Source organism: Haliotis rubra, unplaced genomic scaffold (genome assembly GCF_003918875.1).
Source record: "Haliotis rubra isolate DU_JTF1 unplaced genomic scaffold, ASM391887v1 Scf1314, whole genome shotgun sequence".
Classification (NCBI taxonomy): domain Eukaryota; kingdom Metazoa; phylum Mollusca; class Gastropoda; order Lepetellida; family Haliotidae; genus Haliotis; species Haliotis rubra.
The window spans coordinates 57,519-73,498 of record NW_025765242.1 but is presented as its reverse complement, the minus strand read 5'-3'; the positions used below and the strand labels follow the sequence as shown (position 1 = coordinate 73,498).

The following is a 15,980-nucleotide window of genomic DNA, read 5'->3' as shown; positions in this document are numbered from 1 at the left end:
TGCAAGTCAACTGTGTGTATCAGCAGAGTTCACTTGAGTTTCTAGTTCCCAGCTGCCTCCTCCTCAAGTAGATGAGGATGACTTTCATTTCATTACGATTGTACACATAGAAAGCGGGGAAGGTCATGACAGCACAATTGTCCATTCACACCAGCTTACAAGTAAAGACTGGCATGAAGAAAGTAAAGACTGGCATGAAGAGCTGAGCTGGAGTGATATAATATTTTCCCGGTACGGTGGGGTAGCCTAATGGTTAAAGCGTCCGCTCGTCACGCCGACCTTGGTTCGATTCCCCATTTGGTTAGAATTATTATGTATGAAGCCCATTTCTGGTGTCCCCTGTCGTAATATTGCTGGAACATTGCTGAAACATTGCTGAAAGCGGTATAATACTTACTCAAGACAATTTAGTTTCCAAAGGAGGAGCTTAGCAAATGTTTCAGGTAATAGAAAATATTGTCCGGAACAAATAATACGAATACTAACTTTTAGCATGATATTGGAAAATATTGCAAGAATATATCCTCTATCATTGGGGTTCTCTAGTTTATACGCGATTTAATTTTATAAATTATCTCAAACTGAAGATTGCATAGATCCCATGGCGGTTAATGTCCTCATACAATTACCGTAGCACTACGACAGTCGTAAGTCTATGTTAGAGTATGGAAGTTACGATCCTCCTTACGATAGTCGTAAGTCTATGTTAGAGTATGGAAGTTACGATCCTCTTAGCGCTACGACAGTCGTAAGTCTATGTTAGAGTATTGAAGTTACGATCCCCTTAGCGCTACGACAGTCGTAAGTCTATGTTAAAGTATGGACGTTACGATCCCCTTAGCGCTACGACAGTCGTAAGTCTATGTTAAAGTATGGACGTTACGATCCCCTTAGCTACGACAGTCGTAAGTCTATGTTAGAGTATGGGAGTTACGATCCCCTTAGCGCTACGACAGTCGTAATTCTATGTTAGAGTATGGGAGTTACGATCCCCTTAGCGCTACGACAGTCGTAAGTCTATGTTAGAGTATGGAAGTTACGATCCCCTTAGCGCTACGACAGTCGTAAGTCTTTGTTAGAGTATTGGAAGTTACGATCCCCTTAGCGCTACGACAGTCGTAAGTCTATGTTAGAGTATGGGAGTTACGATCCCATTAGCGCTACGACAGTCGTAAGTCTATGTTAGAGTATGGAAGTTACGATCCCTTAGCGTTAAAGTATGGAAGTTACGATCCCTTTAGCGACAGTCGTTAGAGTAAGTCTATGTTATGTTAGAGTATGGGAGTTACGATCCCCTTAGCGCTACGACAGTCGTAAGTCTATGTTAGAGTATGGAAGTTACGATCCCCTTAGCGCTACGACAGTCGTAAGTGTATGTTAGAGTATGGAAGTTACGATCCCCTTAGCGCTACGACAGTCGTAAGTCTTTGTTAAGGTATGGGAGTTACGATCCCCTTAGCGCTACGCTCATTTTGTGCAGTGGGCCCCCTAGGTGTAAAGGTAACAGTGATAACTAGCCACATCCCACAACGTGATGTTACTGCACTTTTGAAGTTCATGAAACAGGTGCAGATTTGCACATACATAATTTCTGTATGTGTTTTAATCAGCAGACAATTTCCCTAGTACCATCATTCGAAATGTTAGAGTAAGTTGGACCAACTAGTGTCATCAGGAGGCTGAATAATGCTGTTTTTGCGTCATTGACATGTATATTTCGATCCATAACAAAGCCACGGGAAACCCGCTATCATATCCTGATTGCCCATTCTGCCTTTGTTCAGTCATATTCATGCCTTCCCAAACGGAGTTTTTAATATCTGGTTTATCACATGCTCTGAACGTGTACAGGCCAGTAAGGTTAAACACGGGTTCCACAGTCTCATATATGCCACAAATGTAATATAGCTCCAGCCTCTAGTATATAGAAGGTACGCTTTTACAACCGCAGCAAATCACACCTTTACAGATTGAAATATGCTGACTGTGTTTAGCGGTAGAGCTCATGGCTCTGAATCAATATTCAACGTACTGACTGTGGCTCTGATCAGAAAGATTTGGTTCCGCCATGGGAAATTCTTCGAAAAGTAGGAGGGTTTTATCAAGGTATTATTGCCACTTGGCAACATACAAATACTCACCTGTATATCAAACTGCCAAAAAAACACTCTATTTACAGAATTCAATGTGCTTACTGGAAACAGCGTAACCTTGTTACATAGTATATGTAAGTTCAAGGAAGCACAGAATCGAATCCTCAATACGGGCCAACACATGTATGTCGGTATGATTGGTTGGTTGGTCTGTAGTTTAACGTCGCAATCAGCAATATTCCAGCTATTTGGCGTCGGTCTGTAAATAATCGTGTCTGGACAAGACAATCCAGTGACCAACAGCATGAGCATCGATCTTAGCAATTGGGATACTTTCTGAAATGTATATTTGTTGTTAGAATTGGTTGGTTCTAGAGCTTAATAATTCATCGTCTCTAATTGTTCAAACGTCAGGGTTGTGAAATTCTTACAGTACTTGCCGAAATAAACAGAAATTACGAAATGATTGGTTCTTGATCTAGTGAGTTCGTTTATAATTGTTCAAACGTAAGTTTGTTTTTCCGGTGAAACAAATACCTTATCTTGCCATCAGTACCACGAAGCTGCTTCACAATCTCACGTCCACACAAAAATAGAATAACACTAAAGTAGTATACTATTTTCCCTGAAGTAATTATGTCAGATAACTTTATTACTTCAGTGCCTTTTTAAAAGAAGCATGCTACTTTGTCTGTTGTCCTTTTCAAACTTTATATAAACTCGCTGTAATTACTTCGGTGACTCTGTAAAAGAAGAATCCTACTTTGTCTGCTGTCCTTTTCAAACATTATATAAACTCGCTGTAATTACTTCGGTGACTCTGTAAAAGAAGAATCCTACTTTGTCTGTTGCCCTTTTCAAAATGTATATCAACGCGTTATAACTGGTGCAAATAGACATTTTTGTGTAATGTTTGAGTGCAGAATTATTGTGTACGATATATTTTGCTTTAGCAGACAAACCAAATGGCAACTCGGGTTAATTAGACAACAAATGCACCCAAGCTTTACCTTCTTCAAGATCCTTCTCCAGAATTTTTTTTTTATTTTCACACAATTCGATATTTTATGCAATCTTAGTGCATACACGTAAATAAATCCATAGGAATTTAAAAACTGAAGAAGTTTAGTTCAATCTCATTTTGCCTTGAAATATAATTAGAGCAGCTGCATCGTTCTAGTAGGAGTTAAATCAGCCTCTTCCTCACAGCATTCTTCCACTAATCTTTCATACCAAGGGAACCTAAGAAAGCTCATGAAAAACTCGAATACTCATCGATTAGGGTTTTTTAAACTTTACAGAAAAAACTTTCCATCAATTTCATCGAGGGATTCGTGGACTGGTTTTTGAAGGTTTTGTTTGCATTCTTTTCAGTAAAATAGAAACTTGCTGCTGGGGATTGTAATAGAAGGTTGGAATACTCTACTCTTCAAAGCTAACGTTCCCCGATCGAAATCGGTACTTTGTAAGAATTGAATCGAATCGGGATCTGTTCAGAATCCGATTGCGATCCGTTTCAACGAAATTTTAGTTTTGGATTGTGGTGTATATCAGAGATCTTTCCTTTATGGATGCACAATGGAAATGTATATACAGCATGGTCGTTTGTTTTTTAAATATGCATTTAGTCTCTGTGGTAATAATATTTTGTTCTTATGTTTATATATATTTGTGTATTGTAATAAAGTGTGACTGCTAATCACAAGCTACTAACTAATTTCTTAAGCGGCCAAATAATTTAAAGGTTTAGCTTATAAATATGTTAGCATATGCACTTGTAAAAGGTATTTCATTTCAACATTGTCCTTTATAACATTATGTAAACATGAGAGGAGCATTAAGTGATCATTTGATGGGGTAACTACATTTTCCGACTATTCCGACAGCTTGTTGTTCTCAAAACCTAACAAAATTTGCAATTATATAAAAGAAACTAAGCAAATAAAACTTACACTTGACATTCCGACGAAGTGAAAAGGAAAAAATGGCCTAAAATACTTTTTTCCTGACAATAGATGGAACAATGTTTAATCATTCTGCAACAATTTAGATCCACGCGTGAGAAAAAGTTCAATGTGTTGCAAAAGTTCTTTTGACAAGTAATCATTTTCGACGTGGCCCGAGTAATCGTGTTTCTGTGGATGGTATCTTTAGATATCGTGCCAAACGTAACTTTAATATGTAAAAACTATTTGCAAATGAACAGTCCTTGGAGACTGGTTGTTGTGACTCTTGTCAGGTTCATAACTTCATGCTCTGCAACCGCCAAATTTCTAAATATTATCGCGATTAATTACATGTAAATGACGGATTATATGAATTATTGATTCAATAGCTATAATTCCCATGCAGCCATATATTTTAAAGGTTTTAACTTATACATATTTTAGCATTTGCACTTCTAAAGAGTTTTTAACATTATTTATGCATGGGTGCAGCATCATGCCTCATAAAGTGTTGATTTAATGTGATACCTACATTTCTGACTATTCCGACTGCTTACTGTTCTCAAATACTAACTACATACTATTGCAATTATATATAAAAAAGATAAACATTGCAAACAAACACCAACGCTTGGAAAGACAACGAATTGAAAGAAAAAAAATGACAAAAAATACCACGTGACAATAGATAGATCCATTTTAATCTTCCTGCGCAATTTAGGTCCAGGCGTAAGAAGCTGTTTTCGAAAACAATAAAAACACATAAAAAAACGTTTAATTTAACTGTCAATGTGGAGGACAAAGTTCTTTAAACAATTAAGAAATTTTGTGGATGGTAGTTTGGATAACTTGCGCAAATTAACTTTTATGTGTAAAAAGATATTTGCAAAAACACAGTTGCCGTGACGACTGGGAATATTTTTCAACCATTCCAACAGGTCCGCAGCAGCCACAACAAACAAATGTCTACATAGTATCGCGATAAATTACATGTAGTACTACTCATTTCTGGATTAATGACGTATTGTAAGAATAACTATGCTTATTGTGCTAACAGACATGTATGACCCGGACATTTCTCTGCAAATATCCCTTGAAGGAATTCAAACAAATTAAAACCTTCAGTTGATTGGTATGTATTTCCACTCGAAAAGATCCGGGTTAGATTTGTCCTTTAGCAACCCACACTTGTCGTAAAACGTAAAACGGGATCGGTTGGTCGGACACCATCATTTGGGTGGCACATGTCATCGATTTTCAATCGGGGCGGTCTGGTAGTAGTGATTAAAGCGTTCGCTCGTCACGCCGAAGACCCAGGTTCGATTCCCCACATGGGTACAATGTGTGAAGCCCATTTCTGGTGTCCCCCGCCATGATATTGCTGGAATATTGCTAAAAGCGGCGTAAAACTAAACTCACTCACTCTATTCCCAATTGCCCATACTGATGCTCATGATGTCACTTACAGACTTCCAGCTGGAAAAAATGCTGGTATCGGCATTACACAAGAATTAAACAATTTTATTTTGTATCATCGCATCAGTTTTAATTCATCCGTACGACGACGTCAGGGCACATTGGAGAGTTATAATGTTTACAAGGCACATCAGAAAGTAATACTATTTACAATTTACTATTATTATTATTTAATTTATGCATCCAAATGAACATCTTTCAAGTATTTTAACGAAAACTTTTCCAATCAAGGTTCCATAAATCTGTTCCGACTCCCCTTAAGAGTTTGTTTTGGGTTTTTTCCATAAATAGACTGGTTTGACTCTATACTTTATGAGTTATGTTGTTATTTCAAGAGCTGTCATTTTAACCAGACACATTGGTGTTACTAAAACGAAACTGTTCGTTGTAGAGTTGTATCAAAATGCACACTTCAACTATGATTGTATCCAGCTGATTGTAGCCAGTGTTAAAATTAGTGTCAGTCAGTTGCTTTCAACACTATTCTGGTTACACTATGGTAAACAGCTTCGTGTGAAGAAAGGGCCGACGTGGTCAAGCCTTTTGACGTTCAACATTATGGTAAAATCCACGAGTACAGGTTTGCTGTCGGCAAACCAAAAACAATTAATAATATGTGCGAATGCTGGAGTGTTAACGATCACAAGTTCCTTGCACGCCACTGGAGGTGAGGTGAGGTGAAATTGGGTTTAACGTTGTGCTTGAGAATATTTCGCTCATATGACGACGTGCATGCGTATGTATGTGTATGTGCGGCTGCTTGTACTAGCCCAGACTGAAGCTGGTTTTATAGTGCTAGCTCACTGAGATACCATGCCGCAGTGAAGCATGAATACCCCACTCAGACACAGTATACTGACTCCGAGCCGACCCGTCCTTTCTGTACCCATTAATGCCGAGCGCTAGGCAGGGACCAACAAGTACCATATTTTAACTTCTTTTGGTATGACGCGGTCGGGGATCGAACCCGCGACCTTCCGCTCTCCGGGCGGACGCTCTAGCCACTCAGCACGGAGGTGGTCATCATGCCATTGGAAAGACACTGTGCACAGTCAGTTACACTGAGTTAATGATGGGGTTTGTTTCACCCATCAGGTATTTTGTAAAACGGGTATAACTCTGTCAGAACAAGGATCATAACAGGGTCAGGCACTGGACTAGGAAAATAAACTGGATGAGGGAACGGTTAAGGCAGGCACATCTGCACATCGTTGAGACATTTGCATCTATTACCGGGCCTTGTATTTCTGCATACCTATAAACCATCCATATGGATTATATATACAATGGCATTGTTATTCATTCAGGTGTGTGACATCTGATGACATTCCGTTGGGGACGGTGGCGTGATATACATAGACTTGTGCTATATTTAGACATAGAGATCTAGACTGTACTATAATTATCAACTACCACATGGGCCTTTACAGAATAGTCCAACCCAGAATGTTATATAACGTTCCAGAACAGATACAACATGTATATACTGCATACCTTAGCTTCATTCATCTCACATAACGTCTTACATTACAAGAAGACCAGCAGTTGATCACTTTAACCCTGGAATCTCATCCTTGGCCTATTTTGGAAGCTTGATCACTGTTGCGGTTAGGTGAATGTTACCATCACTGCCTGTATTGACGATACTTCACTAACACTAGATGGTACTGAAAAGGGTCTCTATGCAGCGCTTAATGTCTTAACTGTTTTTGCAAGGTTTTCTGGACATAAAGTTAATACTGAAAAGACAAGACTAATATGGATAGGATCCAAAATAGGTCAAGGTACAAGCTTTGCAAGGAGTATAATCTAGATTGGTCACAATCAGAGTTTAATCTACTAGGTATGAAACTGGATGTTGATCTAGAATCTATGGTAGACATTAATTATTCTGACAAGTTTGAGAAGATTGAGAGAGAGATGAAAACTTGGGAATTAAGATTGTTAACACCTATGGGAAGAAATGTTGTGCTGAAATCACTACTACTGTCAAAATTAAATCATCTCTTCTCATCTACACCAAGCCCTTCAGATGATACGATTCAATATTTTCAGAAGAAATGCTTTAACTTTATTTGGAGGAGCAAGAAGGATAAAATGAAAAGAAAGGTTACTACTACCATTGTTGGATATGGAGGTTTCAATATTCCAATAGTAAAAAATATTATAAAATCCCAAAAATGTGTGGTACCCAATGTTTCAGATAGATTCTCGAGGGAGGTTGTGGAGGTATGGTCTGACTATCTAACAAATTGTTATCAGAATGAAATTAATAATACAGAGGTCCTGAATCAATCACTTTGGCACATTAACAATATTTTGATCGGTGGCAAAACAGTCTATCACAGGAACTTGGAAGAAAAGGGAATTATATACTTGAGAAATATAGTAAATGTGGACGGTAATATACTGTCTTTGGAAGAACTGAATTACAAATATGATATAGATGTTGATTTTCTTACATACCAAGGACTTAAAAGAGCAAAAACATGTGGAGAACATACTTGCCTACTTACTTTACCCTATATCATCTCCAAAATAGGAAGTAGCAAACAGTTATATAACACATTAGTCAGTTTTGCTGTAATAAAACAAACGGCCAATTAAAATGGGAAGAAATATTGAATAAAGACCTTCAACAGAACAAATGGAAAAACATTAATTTGATGGCTAATCGATGTACTCAAGGCGTCAATCTAAAATGGTTTCAGTACAAGATAACCTCAGAATATTTTGACAACTAATAATCACTTGCATAAGATTGGTTACATTGATTCACCTATGTGTTCGTTTTGTAAACAGGTGCCTGAGAGTGTTATACACTTATTATGCGATTGTACCCATTCAAGCAAAGTGTGGAAAGAGATGGCTAAATGGTTACAAAGGTTTGCTGAAGGATACATTCACTTAACACCAGAAAATATTATTTTTGGTTCTAAGGGGAGAAACAATAATCCACTTAATGCCATTTGTCTCATGGCGAAACAAAATATTTACAATATGAGCAGAAAAGGGAGAAAACCTCATTTTAAAAGCATCCAAAAAGAAATATTGAGTTACTATAAAGCATGGAAATTCTTCACCTTTACAAACAACAATCAGTCCAAATTTTATAAATTTTGGTCCTCTTTCCACACGCTATTTTTAGCTTGTAGCTCAATATTTTATTCTAAACCTTAAAGAGTACACTTTAATGTAAATATGATTTATGCCTTGCAGGTGTTTAGAAACAGTCAAACATGCAGTAGACGTTTTCATACACTGTAGTATGTATAGTTATGTATATGTAAACATCTTTTGAGAAATAATGGGTAATGTTAAATGATTTATACCTTGCATGTTACCAGAGGCAGTCAAACATACACAAGTTGTAATTCATATACAATACGAAACAACATTATGTACCGATGCCTACTTATGTATTATGTAGTTATGCCTTATCTATATGTAATATCTGCAGAGAAAGAATGGTCAATGTAACACCGACTAAGACCCTTTGCCAAACCTGTAAATACTATCTATTTATGTATGCCTTGTATATGTGAACATCTATTCATAATTATAATGTCATGTAAACATGTACTGGGAAATATAAACGTTAAAATAAAAATATTGTTTTTAAAACAGCATAATCTCCGACAATAAAAATATTTTAAAAATCACTGTCTGTATTATTAAAATCACTGCTTTTATGTTGTATTTGGCAGTGTATTTGTACTGAAACACTCACCTACATCAATATACACAATGACATTAATATGACTAATGCTGAGTAACCAAGAAATAAGGATGCATCGATTCACGATACATTCTGCTCATCAAAAGCATTCTCAGATTCAGAGTTATCGTATATTTACAAGAAAAACGCATATTCAGCATGAAATTATTAAGATACACAATTTAATGCCCCAACAGTCAGCCTGTGACACATAATCGTGTTCATCAGAACACACCCTATATATACTACTGACATTTAGTGCATAATACATTCTATATTTTATCAGCAGGGCAATTCACTATGTTTATAGCCTTTCCGATATATGGCTTTGTTACAACGTTGAGAGCATATATGTTCTTCTTTCCTAAGCGTACAGTAAAACGTCTATGTTTCAAACAATAAAGCTGCAACATGGCCATCAAGAATGTTTGTGGGGAAATTGCTTCAGAGTATTATTACCCAGCGTCAAATTGTTGTGGTTTTATGTTTCACTCCAGTATCAAGTTTCTCCCATGTTCAAGTACAAGGTGGAACCATTAGTAGAAGGTCTACTTTCTTCTCAGTGGAATCCCTGGGTTATGGGTTACAAAGCAATACCAGTAAGATATTTCAACTATTTCTGACAAAATTGGCCTTCTTCCGGAATCGTAAAAATGTTTTGGAGGAGTAAATAACAATCGGTGAACATTTATTTTAAAAACATTCTACAAAAGACCAGGATGTTGTCATTGTTCCCAGATTGGTCATGGGAATGAGCGAGAGACCACGATCCACATGGCCCCCAGCATTCCATGCTTGTCATAGAAATATATAGATGTCCACTAACCTCGGGATCCAATCGAGTCCCCTTACCATCAGCAATGGGTTGATCGATGCTTTTTGTTACCGCGACCACATATTGTGTGACTCATGTGACTCAACAGCACTAAAGCATGTAGATCTGCCTTGTACGTGTGTACAATAGAAAACAGGATTGTCAGGACAACTCGAATGTGTATTTTGGGGGAAGTAAGTCACTTATCAATTTTCCCTTCCCTTTCAAACTACTGCAAACTCCATTCAAATGGCGAACAAAAACATCATGACATATCTCCAACCTGTGCAAAGATAAGCTGCAAAAAATAGCAATGCTATTACCAAAACAATATCGGCCACAAGCACTATTCTTCGATTCTGACAATATTATAAGCATGTGATGATACCTGGTGAACGGGGAATGTTACCTGAGCCGGTGGCCCTCATCACAAACACATTCAGAGGCACGTCAACTGTTTAACTGAAATAGAGCACAAAAACAAATGGCATGTATCCAAAAAGGGACTTGCATCCTTATCGTTTTTGACATTAAGTCAAATTTTCCAATTCTTCGTCACAAGACTTCAACAAAATCTTTGAATGTTGAACAAGAGCCATAGGAAGCTCTCTTAAATAGTCGTGACAAGTATCCACCACAGGCTGGAGCTGCTTAAATATTGTCAATGGTATCTCATCACGTCGTTTGCGAGGTTTGACTATTTAATGTTTGAAAAAACCAGTTTTCATGATTGATGTCAGAATGTGATCTTTTAAATGACACCAATGTGAACTTTTCGAGGCAGTAAGACATAAAATATTCTGATGCCAACAAAAATTCCACACCTCCGATACAATATTAAACAATTGGTCTCTTAGGACACCCCGAGACCCTAATGTGTCGGTGCGATTTCATCCACGACTTTTCACAATGGTAACAAATGAGCAGAAGAGCTCACCAGGGAGGTCACTACAGCCTGGTAGGAACCCCGTGGCCCAACAGCTATTTCTTCAAGTAATTTCTTCAAATTGTCTCGTTTGAAATCTTCTATCATGAAAGCGTGATGTAGTTAAATCCAGAGAAAGATGTAAATTAGGAAATTTCAATGGAAGGACATGCTTGTTAACAGGGTGATCAATAATCATAATATGCAGCCACGTCTTCCGGATTGAGATATGTGTTGTAGACACCGTGGCACCGTGAAAGTGTACTTCAAAAACCACTATAAAGTTTGTGAACATTGATTACTTGAAATATTGAACTAAACATAATACAATTGTAAACGAACTTATCACTTTAAAATTCTTCTAAATCATATCATTCACACTGCGGCGCCTGTGATTTGTTAGCTTCTGTCTGTCAAAGACCTTGAAACATGATAAAAACGTTTTGCTGGAACACGTTATACAAAGGATAGCTGTGAAATGTCCGAACCTAACGACGAGATGGCAAGGTAATCTCATCAGTTTTCTGTGCTTTCAAACAATCCTTGCATACTGGCGGACAACATCCAGAAAGGTTAGATAAAGCCAATGTCGTACAGTGAAACCTGCGAACACCGGCACATGTCCAATCCGGCACAGTGTAAATACCGGCGCAAAATTTTGGTCCCGCCATTTTACAACGATATTATGATCATTTAAACATTGTCCAATCAGCAACCTATATATTCCGTATTCCGGCACGACTTTCCGGTCCCAACAAGCAATTTTAACTGTAATTAACACTGTCTAAACCGGTATGGGTATGAGCAGTCCAATCAAGGACCCATAATCCAATACAACTAATTAATCCTCTTGGCACGCTAAATAAACAGCAAGTAGTGATTGCGCGATGAATCAAACGCTCTCAGCCGGCATGGGTATGAGCAGTCCAATCAGGGTCCCCTTAATCCAATACACTCCTCTCTAGATTGAGAGATTGACGAGTGTAAATGGCAGCCATGTTGGAAAATGATCGTCACTGTCTAATCCGGCAACCTGTCTAAACCGGCATCTTATTTCGGTCCCGTGGGTTTGCCGGTTTAGACAGGTTTCACTGTACTATTCTACTTAGACATGCGCGAAAGAATATCAGAGCTGGATGAAAAACTCGTGTGTTGTCAGAGTTGCAATGAATGATAGTAGAATAATGCTGGATAACAATTAGAACCATCTACATCAAGGCACTCCGTCATAGTTTGTCTATGCGGACTCTTTGTAAAAAGTGAATATCTGTGGCTAATTTTACAACGTTAAATTCTCAATTCCTATGCCATGTTACAAAGTAGATAAGTGGAGATATAATTGTGTCAAAAACGCAATTTTGCCTGAAGCAGCATAAATCATTTTCTAGTTAAAGTGGCTCAGTGTTCGCAAAGAATTATATTGTCAAGATTCATACGTAATTCTAATAACACGTCCAAAGAGAGACTGTTGGGAACCCTACCTAAATGAACACATTTTAAGCATTTCAAATATAATTGTTTTCAATCCAAGGGATACACGCTCGATAAATCTGCTCCAACTGGAGTGTCATTTAGAATTTATTTTTTATTCCCATGAATAGACTGGAATGATTGGTAGTGAGTTGCATCCTTATAATGAGTTTTATTATACTACTACAACAATCCCTATACGTGTACAAGAGCTGTCAATTTAAGGAGACACATCTGTGCCACTAAAACATGATTGCTCCTTGTAGAGTGGTATTAAAATTGACACTTCAAGTTCATGACTGCTGTTAATTGTTGCCAGTGTTTAGATGAGTGTCTACCAGCCGTTCTCAACACTATTCCAGTTACACCATGGTACATCAGCTTCATGTGGGGAAAAAGACTGATGTGATAAAGCCATTTATTAATATATTTGACGTTCAACATTACGGCAAAATCCACAGTACTGGTGTGGTGTTGACAGACCAAGAAAAGGGTCTATGGGTTAGCCTAGTGGTTAAAGCGTTCGCTTGTAACGCCACACTCAGGTTCGATGCCCCACATGAGTACAATGTATGAAGCCTATTTCTGGTGTCCCCTGCCGTGATATTGCTGCAGTATTGCTGAAAGCGGCGTAAAACCATACTTAGTCACTCACTCACCAAGAAAAATATTCTTAGGACGAATCTGGGTCATTGGTTTCTTCAGGGAAGCAACTGAATACAGGTAATTTTCGTAAGTGAATGAACGAACTGGTTTCAATCGTCTGTCATTTAGTTACTGGGAATCAGTTCAATGTGAGAGGAAAATCCATACTGACGAGTAAAGGTATGGAGCTGAGGGACAAGGATAATAATGTAGCATCAACCATAGAAACAAAGAACGGTTAAGCCAGGCTACCCTGATCTCACCCTACTTCTCTTATGCATTCTCGGCCTAGCCACGAATTGACTGACTTGACTGTAATCAAATGTAGGTTCACATTACTCGAGGACCAAATCAGATAATAATATGTGGTTAATGTGTGTTTCCATATGTTATTGCCATTACAGCATTAAACACATAAAGAAATCAAATTCGTTACTCTGTCAACGTACCCGATTTGATCGAGGTCCAGACAGGCCATAGTGAGATGCCAAAAGCCCTTATCTCAGATGAAGTTTTATTTCTGTTCCATTTCAGTGTCATGTTTTCATTGACCTGACCTGATCCAGACGGCCGTTGAGTCGGTTCCTGTGTTTGCTAGTGTAGGATGCTGTGGAAACAGTACATTAACAGGGCCAGATTGGATTACATCACCAAAAGGACTTCAACAGGAAGCGTGTGGCTGGCGAGTTTCAATGCCACCTCAAAGGCTTGTTATCGGGTGTTGTATGTCTGCGTACTTATAAACCACCACTCTGGATTATATATACAGTTATTTCACGATCTTTTCTTGGACACGTCTGGGTTTGTGTGGTGTCTGGCAAACTACATGACTCATGTCGCGATGCCAATGTGTGACCTTCCAGAATGATTACCCCTTGTGATAGAAAAACATATTCGTTTTCCACAAGACGAAGGTAATCAGCTTTGGTAAACCTCTTTCGTGACATCAAAGATTTCCTGATGCTGTATTTGCTTTATCAGCCTGGTTAGAATGTTTTCAGACAAACAGGTTTTGAACATCTGTGTCTTGTGTGTTATTCGGACATGTCAAGCCTAAGAGTAATACGAGCAACATGCGACATGGATGAGGTTTTTTATTGGCACTCGGCAATATTCCAACTATACTCAAGAGCAAAAAAAACGTCAGTACGAATTCAAAATTAGATAGGCACTGTAATCAAATCATTACAGAAATGGACATAATAAGCGGATCAAAAACATTTTTGTGTACAATATCCTGACACATCAATGAATAACTCGGCACAATTCCAAGACATTTCGTGAACGTTTGCAGTCCATTCAGACTCTTGACTTCAATATCTACTGTGACCACCACGAGCGGCAATAACTGCAGCACAGCGTCTATGCATGGAGTGCACCAATCGATTGATGAAGGCCATTGGCACCTGGAACCACACTCTGAGAAAGGCCTGGCGCAATAAATCGGCCTGTTCGGCCTTGGTATGACAGTATTCAGTCTCCTCTGAATTTCATCCCAAAGATGTCCAATTGGGTTTAAATGAGGACTAAGGGCTGGCCACTGCATAATGTTGACACCGTCCTGCTGTAGGAAGTCCCGTGTAGCTCTGGCAGTATGGGCCCGGGCGTTATCATGCTGGAAAATGTTATTCCGGTGACGTCTGACTGACTGACTGAGTTTGGTTTTATGCCGCTTTTAGCAATATTCAAGCAACATCACAGTGGGGGACACCAGAAATGGGCTTCACACATCGTACCCATGTGGGGATTCGAAACCGGGTCTTCGGCGTGACGAGCCAACGCTTTAACCACTAGGCTACCCCACCGCCCCGTATTCCGGTGACGTGCAAAATGTATGACGTGGGGTCTGTGAGCTTGGTTGATGTAGCGCACCGCTGTGATGCTGCCTTCTCTTCCTGGACCAAGGTTCTGGAACACCACAGGACCCACACTGCAGCCTGTAGATGGTCCGAACGTTCACCTGGAAGTGATTGGCAACGGCTTGTGCAGTGTGGCCAGCTTCAAGTCTTCCTAGCGCCTGGTTCCTCTGAGCTGTCGTGAGAAGGGGCATCCTGCTGACGTTGTAATGTGAATGTTTCAACCAGGTTTGAGGGTGCATCTTGGGAAGGAATGTCTTTGCTCAGATAAGATTGGAGATGTCAAAAATATACAATCAAAACATTAAATTAGTTTACAGTTATCCGTTTCTGCGAAGGAAAAATCCAAACTGACGTTTCTTTTGCTCCTTAGTATATATGACAGCGACCTGTCTGACTGGCCTCCAACCCGGGAGAGTCAAACCGGTAACAGCAATTTCAAAACGCCAATGCCAGCAACTCTTAATTCTATTCATCGGTTAACTGTCAACACAACCTGTCAACAATTGAGTTTTAAGCGTTGTGTTTATAAGTACCTACTGATGGCAATCGTGTTGCAGACAAATGCAAAGGCAAGGCAATTATTCACCTGAAAAAACACACGAGGACAAAAAGATACGAGTCAGACCAGGGAATTCCATCCGACATCATTGTTGTCAGTGATTCCCGAAAGCTTTAGTGAGGCCTTGAATATCATAACCCTGATTAAACTTTTTTTAAGCAAGAGTGGTCTGGCACCTTTTCTCGTGGACCGTTAGAGGCAATAAGTCAGGTCAATGAAAGTGATCACTTGATGCTCATTATATAGTGCCACCGGTCGGGCAGGATTGCCGACATGATTACCATCTTCGGTGCACCTGGTTTCATTATTGATGTTCACAAATCCATTCGTATTATTTTCTCCTAATATTTCACCACACTCCCATATTGGTCTCTTTCAGCGGATAACAGAAAGTATTTTCTGCCATTGACATTTTCTATACTCTTTAAAAGAGTCGGGGATATTCCATTTTAGAGTATATATGATTTAAGTTTTA

The 15,980-nt window shown here is 38.8% G+C and overlaps 1 long non-coding RNA gene across 1 annotated transcript in view; it reads left to right on the top strand.

Annotated features, from left to right (window-relative positions):
* Window positions 1–14,061, top strand: part of LOC124267480 — a 73,074-nt gene extending 59,013 nt beyond the window's left edge. Inside the window, exon 3 of the long non-coding RNA XR_006896038.1 lies at window positions 13,622–14,061. This is a non-coding gene — a long non-coding RNA (uncharacterized LOC124267480). The remainder of the gene's footprint in view (window positions 1–13,621) is intronic.
* The last annotated feature ends 1,919 nt before the right edge of the window (window positions 14,062–15,980 follow it).